The sequence below is a fragment of the Oncorhynchus clarkii genome, unplaced genomic scaffold (genome assembly GCF_045791955.1).
Source record: "Oncorhynchus clarkii lewisi isolate Uvic-CL-2024 unplaced genomic scaffold, UVic_Ocla_1.0 unplaced_contig_8850_pilon_pilon, whole genome shotgun sequence".
Classification (NCBI taxonomy): Eukaryota; Metazoa; Chordata; class Actinopteri; order Salmoniformes; family Salmonidae; genus Oncorhynchus; species Oncorhynchus clarkii.
The window spans coordinates 1-16,169 of record NW_027260124.1 but is presented as its reverse complement, the minus strand read 5'-3'; the positions used below and the strand labels follow the sequence as shown (position 1 = coordinate 16,169).

Sequence of the window (16,169 nt, the reverse complement as noted above, 5' to 3'; positions counted from 1 at the left end):
CATGTATATCAGTTTGTATTGTGGCCACCAGATGGCAGAATAACACCAATGAACTGTTGATCCTGATATAAACAGAGAACTGAACTCAACATAAATGAATGGATCTGCACAACGTCAGCTGTGCTTAGGTGTGAAATAGGCTCGTAGCACTACAGCCAGGTGATGAGGTAGTATACAAAGTGGCCATTGTCCCTCTGTGACCTAGCATCAATCTGAAACACTCCCCCACTCTGACTGGTAGAGACGATCTGGAATAGCCTAGAATAAGGTTGTGGAATAATCGCCTGGTAATATTTCTTTGTCAGATAATGTCAGAAAAGTCTGATATTTCCTTTCTTTGATCCTATAGTATGTCTTCAAAGCCCATTCAGTAGCCTGTGGTACTAGAACCGCTCCCCCCAGCAACGGAGGGTTCCTACCTGGGACTGAGGTCCAGAGGGGCACAACTGAAGCCACCACAGGAATCTGGAGAGTGGTGGGGCGGTGCCTGCGGTGGTCTGTGGAGGGGCGGGAGGGGCTACGCAGGGGGCGAGCGCAGTGGGGAGCGCAGGGGCGAGCCCAGCCCCCATCCCAGACCCAGAGGGGAACGGGGCATTTTGGGGAGGGGCGAGTGTTGAGCCTCCTCAGATCCCTCCTCATCCTCTTTGATAGAGGAAAGCTTCTTCACAATACCACCGTTAGTCACCCAGTCCATCTGTGTTTGTGAGAGAGAGAGAGAGAGAGAGAGAGAGAGAGAGAGAGAGAGAGAGAGAGAGAGAGAGAGAGAGAGAGAGAAAGAAAGAGAGAGAGAGAGAGAGAGAGAGAGAGAGAGAGAGGACTCATTGAAAGATAAAGACTAGCAGAAGAAGGTAGATCATAAATACACTTCCATTCAGGATATCAGTAAATACACTACCATTCACAATACTAGGATATCATCATAAATACACTTCCATTCAGCAGAGGACTCATTGATATAACATATAAATACTAGCATTGACAACACTGCTGCATTCACAATACTAGGATATCAAGATAAATACACTTCCATTCACAATACTAGGATATCAAGATCACTACCATTCACAATACTAGGATATCATCATAAATACACTACCATTCACAATACTAGGATATCATCATAAATACACTTCCATTCACAATACTAGGATATCAAGATAAATACACTTCCATTCACAATACTAGGATATCATCATAAATACACTACCATTCACAATACTAGGATATCAAGATATATACACTTCCATTCACAATACTAGGATATCAAGATATATACACTTCCATTCACAATACTAGCAATACTAGGATATCATCATAAATACACTACCATTCACAATACACTACCAGGATATCATCATAAATACACTACCATTCACAATACTAGGATATCATCATAAATACACTTCCATTCGCAATACTAGGATATCATCATAAATACACTTCCATTCACAATACTAGGATATCAAGATATATACACTTCCATTCACAATACTAGGATATCATCAGATATATACACTTCCATTCACAATACTAGGATATCAAGATATATACACTACCATTCACAATATATAAGAAGCCTAAAATCCTTCATAATAGCAATCCTGGTCGTGTAAAACAGACTGTTCTGCTTTATCTGTTTCCTTTCATTATTTATTCTGCCCCCCACCTCCCTTTCTTTAATAAAAAATTAATCCTGCATGGGAGGGAGACAAGATCCTGTTGATGTACTGTAATTAGCTTATTAATTGTTATTAGAGACCTATATTCTCCCTCTCCCTCCATCCTTCTCTCCCATTTCCCTTCATCTGAACCTCTCTCTCTCTCCCCTTGTTCACCCCCCCTTCCAGCCTCTGGGTCTTTCCTCTCCTCCTCTTGCCTCTATACCAGCCCATCGTCCCAATAGCAGGGACCTATATTTAGATCAGAGGGTCTCTCCTCTCCTCCTCTTGCCTCTATACCAGCCCAACGTCCCCATTGCAGAGACCTATATTTAGATCAGAGGGTCTCTCCTCTCCTCCTCTTGCCTCTATACCAGCCCAACGTGCCCATAGCAGAGACCTATATTTAGATCAGAGGGTCTCTCCTCTCCCCCTCTTGCCTCTATACCAGCCCATCGTCCCCATAGCAGAGACCTATATTTAGATCAGAGGGTCTCTCCTCTCCTCCTCTTGCCTCTATACCAGCCCATCGTGCCCATAGCAGAGACCTATATTTAGATCAGAGGGTCTCTCCTCTCCTCCTCTTGGCTCTATACCAGCCCAACGTGCCCATAGCAGAGACCTATATTTAGATCAGAGGGTCTCTCCTCTCCTCCTCTTGCCTCTATACCAGCCCAACGTGCCCATAGCAGGGACCTATATTTAGATCAGAGGGTCTCTCCTCTCCTCCTCTTGCCTCTATACCAGCCCAACGTGCCCATAGCGAGACCTATATTTATATTATAGGGTCTCTCCTCTCCTCCTCTTGCCTCTATACCAGCCCATCGTCCCAATAGCAGGGACCTATATTTAGATCAGAGGGTCTCTCCTCTCTCCTCTTGCCTCTATACCAGCCCAACGTGCCCATAGCGAGACCTATATTTAGATCAGAGGGTCTCTCCTCTCCTCCTCTTGCCTCTATACCAGCCCAACGTGCCCATAGCAGAGACCTATATTTAGATCAGAGGGTCTCTCCTCTCCTCCTCTTGCCTCTATACCAGCCCAACGTCCCCATTGCAGAGACCTTATTTAGATCAGAGGGTCTCTCCTCTCCTCCTCTTGCCTCTATACCATCCCAACGTCCCAATAGCAGGGACCTATATTTAGATCAGAGGGTCTCTCCTCTCCTCCTCTTGCCTCTATACCAGCCCAACGTCCCCATTGCAGAGACCTATATTTAGATCAGAGGGTCTATATTTAGCAGTGGGATGCCTGGGGAGAACAGCACTGAGGAGGGAATGTTCTGTCCTGACTGTTCTCTGACTCAGAGAGTGTGTGTGTGTGTGTGTGTGTGTGTGTGTGTGTGTGTGTGTGCACGTGCCACCATTCATGTGCAGCATGCCACAGAAAGGGAAAGCGTACTCTCAGACTGCAACACAAAAAGAACACAGTGTGTGACCCTCAGGTGTCTGTGTGTTTGCATGTGTGTGTGTCTTTGCATGTGTGTGCGGGTGTGTATGTGTCTTTGCATGTGTGTGTGTGTGTGTGTGTGTGTGTGTGTGTGTGAGATATCCATACAGATCCAGAGAATTCCAGCTGGGCTCCAGCTCTGACGTCATCTCAGGACATCTCCCCCACACCCTCACTACTGATCTACTACAAACCTGACGTCATCAGGAGATGTCCCCTCTACATCCTTCACTACTGATCTACTACAAACCTGACGTCATCAGGAGATCTCCCCTCTACACCCTTCACTACTGATCTACTGCAGCCCTGAAGTTATCAGGGAGATCTCCCCTCTACATCCTTCACTACTGATCTACGGCAGCTCTGAAGTCATCAGGAGATCTCCCCTCTACATCCTTCACTACTGATCTACTGCAGCCCTGACGTCATCAGGAGATCTCCCCCTCTACATCCTTCACTACTGATCTACTGCAGCCATCAGGAGATCTCCCCCCTACATCCTTCACTACTGATCTACTACAGCCCTGACGTCATCAGGAGATCTCCCCTCTACATCCTTCACTACTGATCTACGGCAGCTCTGAAGTCATCAGGAGATCTCCCCTCTACATCCTTCACTACTGATCTACTACAGCCCTGACGTCATCAGGAGATCTCCCCCTCTACATCCTTCACTACTGATCTACTGCAGCTCTGAAGTCATCAGGAGATCTCCCCTCTACATCTTTCACTACTGATCTACTACAGCTCTGAAGTCATCAGGAGATCTCCCCTCTACATCCTTCACTACTGATCTACTACAGCCCTGACGTCATCAGGAGATCTCCCCTCTACATCCTTCACTACTGATCTACTGCAGCTCTGAAGTCATCAGGAGATCTCCCCTCTACATCTTTCACTACTGATCTACTACAGCCCTGACGTCATCAGGAGATCTCCCCTCTACATCCTTCACTACTGATCTACTACAGCCATCAGGAGATCTCCCCTCTACATCCTTCACTACTGATCTACTGCAGCATTGAAGTTCAGGAGATCTCCCCTCTACATCCTTCACTACTGATCTACCACAGCCCTGACGTCATCAGGAGATCTCAACTCTACATCCTTCACTACTGATCTACGGCAGCCCTGACGTCATCAGGAGATCTCCCCTCTACATCCTTCACTACTGATCTACTGCAGCCATCAGGAGATCTCCCCCCTACATCCTTCACTACTGATCTACTACAGCCCTGACGTCATCAGGAGATCTCCCTCTACATCCTTCACTACTGATCTACTACAGCCCTGACGTCATCAGGGAGATCTCCCCTCTACATCCTTCACTACTGATCTACTACAGCCCTGAAGTTCAGGAGATCTCAACTCTACATCCTTCACTACTGATCTACTGCAGCCCTGACGTCATCAGGAGATCTCCCCTCTACATCCTTCACTACTGATCTACTACAGCCCTGACGTCATCAGGAGATCTCCCCTCTACATCCTTCACTACTGATCTACTACAGCCCTGAAGTTCAGGAGATCTCCCCCTACATCCTTCACTACTGATCTACTGCAGCCCTGACGTCATCAGGAGATCTCCCCTCTACATCTTTCACTACTGATCTACTGCAGCCCTGACGTCATCAGGAGATCTCAACTCTACATCCTTCACTACTGATCTACTGCAGCCATCAGGAGATCTCCCCCTTACATCCTTCACTACTGATCTACTGCAGCCATCAGGAGATCTCCCCTCTACATCCTTCACTACTGATCTACTACAGCCATCAGGAGATCTCCCCTCTACATCATTATCTACTGATCTACTACAGCCCTGAAGTCATCAGGAGATCTCCCCTCTACATCCTTCACTACTGATCTACTACAGCCCTGACGTCATCAGGAGATCTCCCCTCTACATCCTTCACTACTGATCTACTGCAGCCATCAGGAGATCTCCCCCTTACATCATTCACTACTGATCTACTGCAGCCATCAGGAGATCTCCCCTCTACATCCTTCACTACTGATCTACTACAGCCATCAGGAGATCTCCCCCTTACATCCTTCACTACTGATCTACTACAGCCCTGAAGTTCAGGAGATCTCAACTCTACATCCTTCACTACTGATCTACTGCAGCCCTGAAGTCATCAGGAGATCTCCCCCTTACATCCTTCACTACTGATCTACTACAGCCATCAGGAGATCTCCCCTCTACATCCTTCACTACTGATCTACTACAGCCCTGAAGTTCAGGAGATCTCCCCCCAACATCCTTCACTACTGATCTACTGCAGCCCTGAAGTCATCAGATCTCCCCCTACATCCTTCACTACTGATCTACTGCAGCCCTGACGTCATCAGGAGATCTCCCCTCTACATCCTTCACTACTGATCTACTGCAGCCATCAGGAGATCTCCCCTTACATCCTTCACTACTGATCTACTGCAGCCATCAGGGAGATCTCCCCTCTACATCCTTCACTACTGATCTACTGCAGCTCCCCTGAAGTCTACTACAGCCCTGAAGTTCTCCCCTCTACATCCTTCACTACTGATCTATTGCAGCCCTGAAGTCATCAGGAGATCTCCCCTCTACATCCTTCACTACTGATCTACTACAGCCCTGACGTCATCAGGAGATCTCCCCTCTACATCCTTCACTACTGATCTACTGCAGCCATCAGGAGATCTCCCCCTTACATCCTTCACTACTGATCTACTACAGCCCTGAAGTTCAGGAGATCTCAACTCTACATCCTTCACTACTGATCTACTGCAGCCCTGAAGTCATCAGGAGATCTCCCCTCTACATCCTTCACTACTGATCTACTACAGCCCTGACGTCATCAGGAGATCTCCCCTCTACATCCTTCACTACTGATCTACCCATCTGTTTGTTGTGGATCTATATTAATCCGGGGGCTTTGTGCTGTAGGCAGAGGGGGACACAGGCCTTCAGGGACAACCACCTCCTCTCTCGCATGCTATTTTTAGATGCACACTCTGAGAAACTGCTGCTATTTCTAATCCAGACAGAGAGAGAGAGAGAGAGAGAGAGAGAGAGAGAGAGAGAGAGAGAGAGAGTCCCAGTGAATGCGTTCTGTTCTGTGTGTCTACTAATCACCTCAGCCGTATGCCCCTCTCTCAGATTGTAAGTCAGATCATGTTGTATCTCAGTGATGAACTTCTGGGCGTACTCTGGGTAAAGCCAGAGCACCTCTCTGAGCCCCTTCAGACTGATGTACTGCAGGTCACAGTAGGTCAGGGCCTTCACATTGGCATTGGTCTTGATCACCTGCTCCTTGGTCAGGAAGTCAGAGCCGATCAGGTCCCCACGACCTGGGGATACATAGGAAACACAACCAGGGAGTCAGAGCCAATCAGGTCTCCACAGCCTGGGGATACATAGGAAACACACACAGGAAGTCAGAGCCAATCAGGTCTCCACAACCTGGGGATACATAGGAAACACACACAGGAAGTCAGAGCCAACCAGGTCTCCACAACCTGGGGATACATAGGAAACACACACAGGGAGTCAGAGCCGATCAGGTCTCCACAACCTGGGGATACATAGGAAACACAACCAGGAAGTCAGAGCCAATCAGGTCTCCACAACCTGGGGATACATAGGAAACACACACAGGAAGTCAGAGCCAATCAGGTCTCCACAACCTGGGGATACATAGGAAACACACACAGGGAGTCAGAGCCGATCAGGTCACCATGAAGTGATGCAACACACAGACATAAAGACACCCACCCCACACAGATACATGCTAATTTTAGCTCCTTATGTAACGTGTGTACTTGTCTCAACCAATCATGTGTTGTGTACTGGCCTCCCCAAGGTAAACACGTTCCTGTACTGAACTCTCCATATTAATAACCAACACATCATCTATAATACAGGCCTCCTTCATAATGAATCACAGAGAGACATGTTCCTGTGAAGACAGTGAAGTCTACACACACACACACACACACACACAATGATAGCTAAATGGTAAAGACTGGCAGTGAAGGCTGCACAGATGTTTTAGAAGGTTTATAGTCCTACCACCACCTCCAACACCATGAAAAAGTAGACATACACAGACGCACCCCCCCCCCCCCCCCCCGCCCACACACACACACACACACTGCCAGTCCCCTACCCAGTATAGCCAGCACCGTGTTGTCCTTCAGCACCTCCATGGACCCAGAGCAGACAAAGTAGATGGCCTGCAGGGCGTCTCCCTGGCGGATGAGATACTCCCCCGGGGCGCAGAACGATGTCTTGATGATGAGGGACAGGGAGCGCAGACACCCCCTACTGGCCGACTCAAACAGAGACAGCTGCAGGAGATCCTTGTTCAGCTGCATGGCGATGTCTGCCCTCAGCTCATCTGGGAAGTCTTTCAACAGCTACGGTAGAGGAGAGGAGAGGAGAGGAGAGGAGAGGAGAGGAGAGGAGAGGAGAGGAGAGGAGAGGAGAGGAAAGAGGGGAGGAAAGGAGAGACAGTTAGAGAAAAGAGGGGAGGAGAGAGAGAGTAGAGGAGCGAGAGGAGAGGAGAGAGTGGAGGAGAGAAGAAAAGAGGAGAGAAGAGGAGAGGAGAGGAGAGAAAAGGGGAGGAGACGAGAGGAGAGGAGAGGAGAGGAGAGGAGAGAAGAGGAGAGGAGAGAAGAGGAAAGAAGAGGAGAGGAAAGGAGAGATGAATAAAGAACACATTCCACATCTGTCTACTATTCTATCCATCAAAGTTTAACAAATGTAAACTTTTTCACTTCCTCATTCAATGTATTAACCTCATAAGAGTAACCATTGGCTACATCTACTTTAATAAGTAAGTTAGCATTGTGTGAGCCAGAACGGCCTATCGGAAATCTATTTTGGATACAAACTCTGTATGGCCGTAACCTAAAATGACAGAGACAGATTGTAACCTTTGACCTGTTCACAGCCTGAGGTCAGATCATAAAACCTGGTAGCTCACCTCGCTGACGTCGATGCCGTTGTTGACGGACCAGGTGGTCTGGAAGCACTCCATCATGCGTTGCTCCAGGGCCTTGGGCAGCCCGTGGACCCGGATAAAGTCCTTCAGGTCCTTGGTACGTGTGTGGTAGAGGGAGCGCCGAGAGTACATCCTCTGGATGATGGCTGTCACGTTACCGAATACCACAGCATGCATCAGGGCTGGGGGAGAGGTGGAAGGGTGGAGAAGGAGAGAGCGAGGGGTGGAGAGGGAGGGGAGAGAGCGAGGGGGAGAGGTGGAGAAGGAGCGGGAGAGGGGAGGGGTGGAGGGGTGGAGAAGGAGAGGAGAAGGAGAGGTGGAGGGGTGGAGAGGGAGGGGTGGAGAGGGAGGGGTGGAGGGGTGGAGGAGGGGAGGGGTGGAGAAGGAGGGGTGGAGAAGGAGCAGGAGAGGGAGGGGTGGAGAGGTGGAGGGGTGGAGAGGGAGGGGGAGAGGGAGGGGTGGAGAGGTGGAGGGGTGGAGAAGGAGGGGGAGAGGGAGGGGGAGAGGTGGAAGGGTGAGAAGGAGAGGTGGAGGGGTGGAGAGGGAGGGGGAGATGTGGAAGGGTGGAGAAGGAGAGGTGGAGGGGTGGAGAGGGAGAGGGGTGGAGGGGTTGAGAGGGAGAGGGGTGGAGGGGTTGAGAGGGAGAGGGGTAGAGGGTTGGAGAGAGAAGAGGTATAGGGGTGGAGGGGTTGAAAGGGAGAGGGAGAGGGGTGGAGAGGGAGAGGGAGAGGTGGAAGAGTGGTTGATTGTCTTCACTGGTTCAGCACAGTGCTAATTTGATGGAATTGTTGTTGATCAATTACTGGACAATTGATATTGGTGAACAGTTAGTGGATTCATTCATACAGCCATCCACCCTCCTACCCTCCCTCTATCCATCCACCCTCCTACCCTCCCTCCATCCATCCACCCTCCTGCCCTCCCTCTATCCATTCCTCAATCCCACCCTCCATCCCTCCTTCATCCCACCCACCCTCCCTCCCTCCCTCCTTTATCTTACCCTCCCTCCATCCATCCACCCTCCCTCCTTCATCCCACCCTCCATCCATCCTCCCTCCCTTCCTCCCGCCGTCCATCCCACCCTCCCTCCCTCCCTCCCTCCCTCCCTCCCTCCCTCCCTCCTTCATCCCACCCTCCCTCCCTCCCTTCCTCCATCCATCCATCCCTCCATCCATCCATCCATTCCCCTCCATCCCACCCTCCATCCATCCATCCATCCATCCCACCCTCCCTCCCTCCCTCCCTCCCTACCTCCCTCCCTCCCTCCCTCCATCCATCCATTCCCCTCCATCCATCCATTCTTGTTTTCTACAGTAATCTCTAAGGATGTGGTCTGAGTTGCAACCCTTTCCAGGGCTCAGACTGGCACAATCTTGGCATCAAAGTGCTTCCTAACTGGCATCCTGCTCTGCCCAGCTGCCTCCGTTGCCATAGCGACATGTCACGGTGTGTCCCTGACACTAGACTGTTTTGGGAGGCAGTCCTCAGTTAATCAAAGAGCAAGCCGAGCACGAGAGGCTTCTAACTCTCAACATATTTATTTTGCTGTCAGACCTCTTCCAATCTGTCGTCTGTGTGTGGACCACTGGCCTCCTACTAGCTACAGACCTGAAGTCAACATCACATCAACATCACATCAACATCAGTGTGTCTGACCTAACAGTGAGTCAGTGTGTCTCACCTCCTAACAGTGAGTCAGTGTCTCACCTCCTAACACTGAGTCAGTGTGTCAGACCTCTTCCAATCTGTCGTCTGTGTGTGGACCACTGGCCTCCTACTAGCTACAGACCTGAAGTCAACATCACATCAACATCAGTGTGTCTGACCTAACAGTGAGTCAGTGTGTCTCACCTCCTAACAGTGAGTCAGTGTCTCACCTCCTAACACTGAGTCAGTGTGTCAGACCTCTTCCAATCTGTCGTCTGTGTGTGGACCACTGGCCTCCTACTAGCTACAGACCTGAAGTCAACATCACATCAACATCAGTGTGTCTGACCTAACAGTGAGTCAGTGTGTCTCACCTCCTAACAGTGAGTCAGTGTCTCACCTCCTAACAGAGAGTCAGTGTGTCAGACCTCTTCCAATCTGTCGTCTGTGTGTGGACCACTGGCCTCCTACTAGCTACAGACCTGAAGTCAACATCACATCAACATCAGTGTGTCTGATCTCCTAACACTGAGTCAGTGTGTCTCACCTCCTAACAGTGAGTCAGTGTCTCACCTCCTAACACTGAGTCAGTGTGTCTGACCTCCTAACAGTGAGTCAGTGTCTCACCTCCTAACACTGAGTCAGTGTGTCTGACCTCCTAACACTGAGTCAGTGTGTCTGACCTCCTAACACTGAGTCAGTGTGTCTGACCTCCTAACACTGAGTCAGTGTGTCAGACCTCTTCCAATCTGTCGTCTGTGTGTGGACCACTGGCCTCCTACTAGCTACAGACCTGAAGTCAACATCACATCAACATCAGTGTGTCTGACCTAACAGTGAGTCAGTGTCTCACCTCCTAACACTGAGTCAGTGTGTCTCACCTCCTAACACTGAGTCAGTGTGTCTGACCTCCTAACACTGAGTAAGTGTCTCACCTCCTAACAGTGAGTCAGTGTGTCTGACCTCCTAACACTGAGTCAGTGTGTCTGACCTCCTAACACTGAGTCAGTGTGTCTGACCTCCTAACACTGAGTCAGTGTGTCTGACCTAACACTGAGTCAGTGTGTCTGACCTCCTAACACTGAGTAAGTGTCTGACCTCCTAACACTGAGTCAGTGTGTCTCACCTCCTAACACTGAGTCAGTGTGTCTCACCTCCTAACACTGAGTCAGTGTGTCTGACCTCCTAACACTGAGTCAGTGTGTCTGACCTAATACTGAGTCAGTGTGTCTGACCTCCTAACACTGAGTCAGCGTGTCTCACCTCCTAACAGTGAGTCAGCGTGTCTCATCTCCTAACACCGAGTCAGCGTGTCTCACCTCCTAACTGTGAGTCAGTGTGTCTCACCTTCTAACAATGAGTCAGTGTGTCTCACCTCCTAATACTGAGTCGGCGTGGCTCACCTCCTAACACTGAGTCAGCGTGTCTCACCACTTAACAGTGAGTCAGCGTGTCTCACCTCCTAACAGTGAGTCAGCGTGTCTCACCTCCTAACAGTGAGTCAGCGTGTCTCACCTCCTAACAGTGAGTCAGCGTGTCTCACCTCCTATGAGCATGGTGCAGATGGAGAAGATCTTCTCTGAGTCGGTGTTGGCTGAGACGTTTCCGAAGCCCACGCTGGTCAGACTGCTCAGAGCGAAGTACAGAGACGTCACGTAGGAGCTCCTCACTGACGGCCCGCCTCCTAGCGCCGCCCCCGAGACCCCTGAGCCATTCACCTGGCTCCGCCCCGCCCTCGCTGACGTTCCATTGGCCGGAGCTGAAGGAGGAGGAGAAATCCTGTCCAATCGGCTCTGACCCTGATGTGTTCCAGTGATTGTAATTGGCTGCCAACCCATTCGTTCTAGAAGTGTGCAGCGAATCAGTGACTCCGAGGAACGAGGTTAAAGGTGACAGGAAGTAAGGGGTGTCGAGACGTTTTGCCAGTTCATGAAGCCAGCCTGGGGAGATTAGAGAACAGTGTTAATATTTATATAACTTAGTAGAAAATGTCACAGTAATGCAAATTCTCCTGCAGTTACTTAAAGACTTTTAAGTAGATTGCTGCATTAACATGTAAACCAGACACCACGGACCCAAAGGACACAGTGATTATTTGTGTGTGTGTGTGTGTGTGTGAGTATGTGTGTGTGTGTGTGTGTGTTTGTATGTGTGTGTGTGTGTGTGTGTTTGTATGTGTGTGTGTGTGTGTGTGTGTGTGTGTGTGTGTGTGTGTGTGTGTGTGTGTGTGTGTGTGTGTGTGTGTGCGCAACCGTGCCTTGAGTGCAGTGGTCAGTTGATACTGACTTCTTATTCAGTGTTAATTTATCCTGTACATGCAGAGCCAGACAGCACTGTCTCTCTAGTCCCTGGCGTTGTATATGGTGCTGCAGTATGTTCTGTATGCAGACCCTGTCCATGGTACTGAAGTATGTTCTGTATGCAGACCCTGTCCATGGTACTGAAGTATGTTCTGTATGCAGACCCTGTCCATGGTGTTGAAGTATGTTCTGTATGCAGACCCTGTCCATGGTGTTGAAGTATGTTCTGTATGACACTTGAATCTCACAGAGCTTTGATTATCATGTAGAGACAGAGAGAGAGAGACAGAGAGAGAGAGAGAGAGAGAGAGAGAGACAGAGAGAGGGAGAGAGAGAGACAGAGAGACAGAGAGAGAGAGAGAGAGACAGAGAGAGAGAGACAGAGAGAGAGAGAGAGACAGAGAGAGGGAGAGAGAGAGAGACAGAGAGACAGAGAGAGAGAGAGAGAGACAGAGAGAGAGAGAGAGAACATGGTCTGCTGTCTCTCCCAGCCCTTCATCTTCTCTCTCATGTAATCTACCTTCCAATAAACCCCTCAGACACCCTGTCTGCATCCCAATTCTCTAGCCTTTTGACTAGTGTGCACTGTTCCTTGGTTTCAAATACTATTTGAAATCATTTAAAATACTTTGGCTGAGCTTGCCAGGTGCAACAGAACCAATAGAATAGTCACAAAAGTGCAAACTCCATTCATCTGACACTCCAGCCAGGCTAAAGCAAATGCTCAAAGTAAATGAACGATTTCAAATACTATTTGAGCCCACGTCTGAAATCCTGGTGTCTGAGAGTCTGAGGTGATATTAAGGTACATGTAGCCTCGGGGTGATTGAGGAGAGTATTGCAGACACACACACACACACAGGGAATACAGAGGTTGGCTAATAACTGACAGGCAGGGGACCAGCTAACTGACAGACAGAGGACCAGCTAACTGACACACAGAGAACCAGCTAACTGACAGACAGAGGACCAGCTAACTGAGAGACAGAGGACCAGTTTACTGACAGACAGAGGACCAGCTAACTGAGAGACAACTGACACACAGAGGACCAGCTAACTGACACACAGAGGACCAGCTAACTGACACACAGAGAACCAGCTAACTGAGAGACAACTGACACACAGAGGACCAGCTAACTGACAGACAGAGGACCAGCTAACTGAGAGACAGAGGACCAGCCAACTATGGAAGAGCACAAACTGATCATTGTTTGTTACAAGGTCATGTTGCTGGCTACGTGATGCTAATATATAACTGTAGAAAATAGAAAAGCGCTATCCAAAGTCTTGTGGTTGGATATTGTCATTCTGGAATCAGGGCTGGACAAACAGCTCAACACTGCTGGAGTTACCATCAAGGAGTAACTGTGTCTTTCCATGTGTGGAGTTACCATGAAGGAGTCACTGTGTCTTTACATGTGAGGAGTTACCATCAAGGAGTCACTGTGTCTTTACATGTGAGGAGTTACCATCAAAGAGTCACTGTGTCTTTACATGTGTGGAGTTACCATCAAGGAGTCACTGTGTCTTTACATGTAGAGTCACAAGGAGTCACTGTGTCTTTACATGTGAGAAGTTACCATCAAGGAGTCACTGTGTCTTTACATGTGTGGAGTTACCATCAAGGAGTCACTGTGTCTTTACATGTGAGGAGTTACCATCAAGGAGTCACTGTGTCTTTACATGTGTGGAGTTACCATCAAAGAGTCACTGTGTCTTTACATGTGTGGAGTTACCATCAAGGAGTCACTGTGTCTTTACATGTGTGGAGTTACCATCAAAGAGTCACTGTGTCTTTACATGTGTGGAGTTACCATCAAGGAGTCACTGTGTCTTTACATGTGAGAAGTTACCATCAAGGAGTCACTGTGTCTTTACATGTGTGGAGTTACCATCAAGGAGTCACTGTGTCTTTACATGTGTGGAGTTACCATCAAGGAGTCACTGTGTCTTTACATGTGTGGAGTTACCATCAAGGAGTCACTGTGTCTTTACATGTGAGGAGTTACCATCAAGGAGTCACTGTGTCTTTACATGTGTGGAGTTACCATCAAGGAGTCACTGTGTCTTTACATGTGTGGAGTTACCATCAAGGAGTCACTGTGTCTTTACATGTGAGGAGTTACCATCAAAGAGTCACTGTGTCTTTACATGTGAGGAGTTACCATCAAGGAGTCACTGTGTCTTTACATGTGTGGAGTTACCATCAAAGAGTAACTGTGTCTTTACATGTGTGGAGTTACCATGAAGGAGTCACTGTGTCTTTACATGTGAGGAGTTACCATCAAGGAGTCACTGTGTCTTTACATGTGAGGAGTTACCATCAAAGAGTCACTGTGTCTTTACATGTGTGGAGTTACCATCAAGGAGTCACTGTGTCTTTACATGTGTGGAGTTACCATCAAGGAGTCACTGTGTCTTTACATGTGAGGAGTTACCATCAAGGAGTCACTGTGTCTTTACATGTGAGGAGTTACCAACAAGGAGTCACTGTGTCTTTACATGTGTGGAGTTACCATCAAAGAGTCACTGTGTCTTTACATGTGTGGGAAGTTGCTAACTATCCAATGTCCCAATAGCTCTTCATTATCATTGAACTAATAACTCAATAAAATACCATTTCATTTAGTGTGTGTGTGTGTGTGTGTTTATTTTGTTGCCAGGTTTACTCACCATTATCCCAGGAGCTCAGGCTGTTGCTCTCGATCTCCTTGCGTCCGATGAAGTACCAGACGCAGGCCATCCAGTGGGCCAGCAGGGCGAAAGTAGACATGAGCAGGGTGAGAACCACGGCGCTGTATTCAGAGTAACGCTCCAGCTTCTGGAGCAGCCTCAGGAGACGCAGTAACCGCACTGTCTTCAGCAGGTGGACCCCAAAGTACTGCACAGGGGAAGAGGAGGGGAGGGAGGGGACATGAAAGCAGAGGTCAATGGTCATTGGTATTGACAGAGTGCGTGTGTGTGATGTGTGTGTGTGTCGATAGGTGTGTGTGTGTGTGTTCTTGAAAGTTGGAAAGTTTGACAGTTGAGTGATGCCTTTGAGGTGTTGTTGTGAGAAATGTTCTTGGTTCGGGGATCGATGACACAGCAGGAGGCTGGTATTGATACATCACGGGACACCATTAATGCCTGGGGAGACTCGGTGTGACTGACGACTCAATACGTCTCACACAAACATGACCTATCCTCACACACAGACAGACACGCCCCAGTCCCTGGCTGGCTGCACCCCCATGTCTCTATGAAGCCCTTTGGCCAAAGAACAAAGTGATCAGTCACCATTCTGCGTGTGTGTTTCTATGTACAGAACCAGTCAAATGTTTGGACACACCCACTCATTCAAGTGTTTTTCTTTATTTTTACTAATCTCTTCTTTGTAGAATAATAGTGAAGACATCAAAACTATGAAATAACACATATGGAATTATGTAGTAACCAAAAAAGTGTAAAACAAATCCAGATATATTTTATATTTGAGATTCTTCAAATAGCCACCCTTTGCCTTGATGACAGCTTTGCACACTCTTGGCATTCTCTCAACCAGCTTCATGAGGTAGTCACCTGGAATGCATTTCAATTAACAGGTGTGTCTTGTTAAAAGTTAATTTGTGGAATTTCTTTCCATCTTACTGTGTTTACTGTATACAGAATATAGCCCTATTTAGTGACCAAGTCCATATTATGGCAAGAACAGCTCAAATAAGCAAAGAGAAATGACAGTCCATCATTACTTTAAGACATGAAGGTCAGTCAATGTGGAAAATGACAAGAACTTTTAAAGTTTCTTCAAGTGATGTTGCAAAAACCATCAAGCTATATGATGAAACTGGCTCTCATGAGGACCGCCACAGGAAAGGAAGACCCAGAGTTACCTCTGCTATGATGAAACTGGCTCTCATGAGGACCGCCACAGGAAAGGAAGACCCAGAGTTACCTCTGCTGCAGAGGGTAAGTTTCATTAGAGTTCCATCTGCTGCAGAGGATAAGTTCATCAGAGTTAACTGGCTCTCATGAAGACCGCCACAGGAAAGGAAGACACAGAGTTACCTCTGCTGCAGAGGGTAAGTTCATCAGAGTTAACTGGCTCTCATGAAGACCGCCACAGGAAAGGAAGACACAGAGTTACC

General features: G+C 48.4%; 1 pseudogene; it reads right to left on the bottom strand.

The window, feature by feature from the left end:
* Nucleotides 1–419: 419 nt before the first annotated feature.
* On the bottom strand, nt 420–14,980 carry LOC139401122 (voltage-gated delayed rectifier potassium channel KCNH8-like; annotated as a pseudogene).
* Nucleotides 14,981–16,169: the final 1,189 nt, after the last annotated feature.